We start from the raw sequence: 2,139 nt of genomic DNA on the forward strand, positions 1-2,139 counted from the left end.
AAATGAGAAAAGAAAATCCAGAAAATCACATTGTAGGATTTTTAATGAATTTATTTGCAAATTATGGTGGAAAATAAGTATTTGGTCAATAACAAAAGTTTATCTCAATACTTTGTTATATACCCTTTGTCGGCAATGACAGAGGTTAAACGTTTTCTGTAAGTCTCCACAAGGTTTTCACACACTGTTGCTGGTATTTTGGCCCATTCCTCCATGCAGATCTCCTCTAGAGCAGTGATGTTTTGGGGCTGTTGCTGGGCAACACAGACTTTCAACTCCCTCCAAATAATTTCTATGTGGTTGAGATCTGGAGACTGGCTTGGCCATTCCAGGACCTTGAAATGCTTCTTATGAAGCCACTCCTTCGTTGCCCGGGCGGTGTGTTTGGGATCATTGTCATGCTGAAAGACCCAGCCACGTTTCATCTTCAATGCCCTTGCTGATGGAAGGAGGTTTTCACTCAAAATCTCACGATACATGGCCCCATTCATTCTTTCCTTTACACGGATCAGTCATCCTGGTCCCTTTGCAGAAAAACAGCCCCAAAGCATGATGTTTCCACCCTCATGCTTCACAGTAGGTATGATGTTCTTTGGATGCAACTCAGTCACTTTGTCCTCCAAACACGACGAGTTGAGTTTTTACCAAAAAGTTATATTTTGGTGTCATCTGACCGTATGACATTATCCCAATCTTTTTCTGGATCATCCAAATGCTCTCTAGCAAACTTCAGACGGGCCTGGACATGTACTGGCTTAAGCAGGGGGACACGTCTGGCACTGCAGGATTTGAGTCCCTGGCGGCGTAGTGTGTTACTGATGGTAGGCTTTGTTACTTTGGTCCCAGCTCTCTGCAGGTCATTCACTAGGTCCCCCCCGTGTGGTTCTGGGATTTTTGCTCACCGTTCTTGTGATCATTTTGACCCCACGGGGTGAGATCTTGCGTGGAGCCCCAGATCAAGGGAGATTATCAGTGGTCTTGTATGTCTTCCATTTCCTAATAATTGCTCCCACAGTCGATTTCTTCCCACAATGTGATTTTCTGGATTTTTTATTTCTCATTTTGTCTGTCATAGTTGGAGTGTACCTATGATGGAAATTACAGGCCTCTCTCATCTTTTTAAGTGGGAGAACTTGCACAATTGGTGGCCGACTAAATACTTTTTTGCCCCACTGTATATACTGTACTCGATACCATCTACTGCATCTTACCTATGCCATTCTGTACCATCACTCATTCATATATCTTTATGTACGTATTCTTTATCCCTTTACACTTGTGTGTATAAGGTAGAAGTTTTGGAATTGTTAGGTTAGATTACTCGTTGGTTATTACTGCATTGTCGGAACTAGAAGCACAAGCATTTCGCTACCCTTACATTAACATCTGCTAACCATGTGTATGTGTCAAATACATTTGATTGGAACTAGTAGTAGTAGGCTACATGATCTGTGTCATTGTGCATGAGTGTGTCTTTCTCTGTGGTTTTCTTCCTACCCCGACTGCACCACAGAAGATGATCTGTCATTTGTCACAGACATAAAAAGCACTCGAACCAGCAGAACCAGAAATTTTTGCAAATAAGTCAGTTAATTTCACACATTTAGTAGCATCAGCCTCAAAACTTTTTTGGTCTCTAATTTATTAGGCATCACCTTTCCATTTTCCGGTTTTGACTGAGTGACTGGCAGAATCAGAGCGGGTTTCATTCTCTTTGATGATGGGTGTTTTACTTTTAATGTGAATTAACGTTTTTATATATTTTTTTGACCAGCCCACCTTAATAGAAGATGGTCCGGCCCTTGTGGCATTTGCCAGAATTGCCAGACCACCAATGCTTGAAAATGGTTTTCGCAGATCAGGGGGCTCCTTGCTCCCCACAGCCCCAAATCGAAATCTATGCACTGTATTGTGACGTTTTATTGATAACGGCCTATGCAGCAAACTAATAAAAATCATTGTAATAAATGACTTGCACTGGTAGCATTTTGGCTCTGCAAGCTTCTTCCTTCCTTTAAAAAAAAGAAGATCTTTCTTCCTTTTCCCCCCTGTTGGTAAAAACTACACGTCGAGTTCTGATTGGACATGGAGCGGCACAGCCTGCGGAGAACCAATCAGCGTGGGCCACGGTAATATTTT

Source organism: Oncorhynchus clarkii, chromosome 4, assembly GCF_045791955.1.
Source record: "Oncorhynchus clarkii lewisi isolate Uvic-CL-2024 chromosome 4, UVic_Ocla_1.0, whole genome shotgun sequence".
Classification (NCBI taxonomy): domain Eukaryota; kingdom Metazoa; phylum Chordata; class Actinopteri; order Salmoniformes; family Salmonidae; genus Oncorhynchus; species Oncorhynchus clarkii.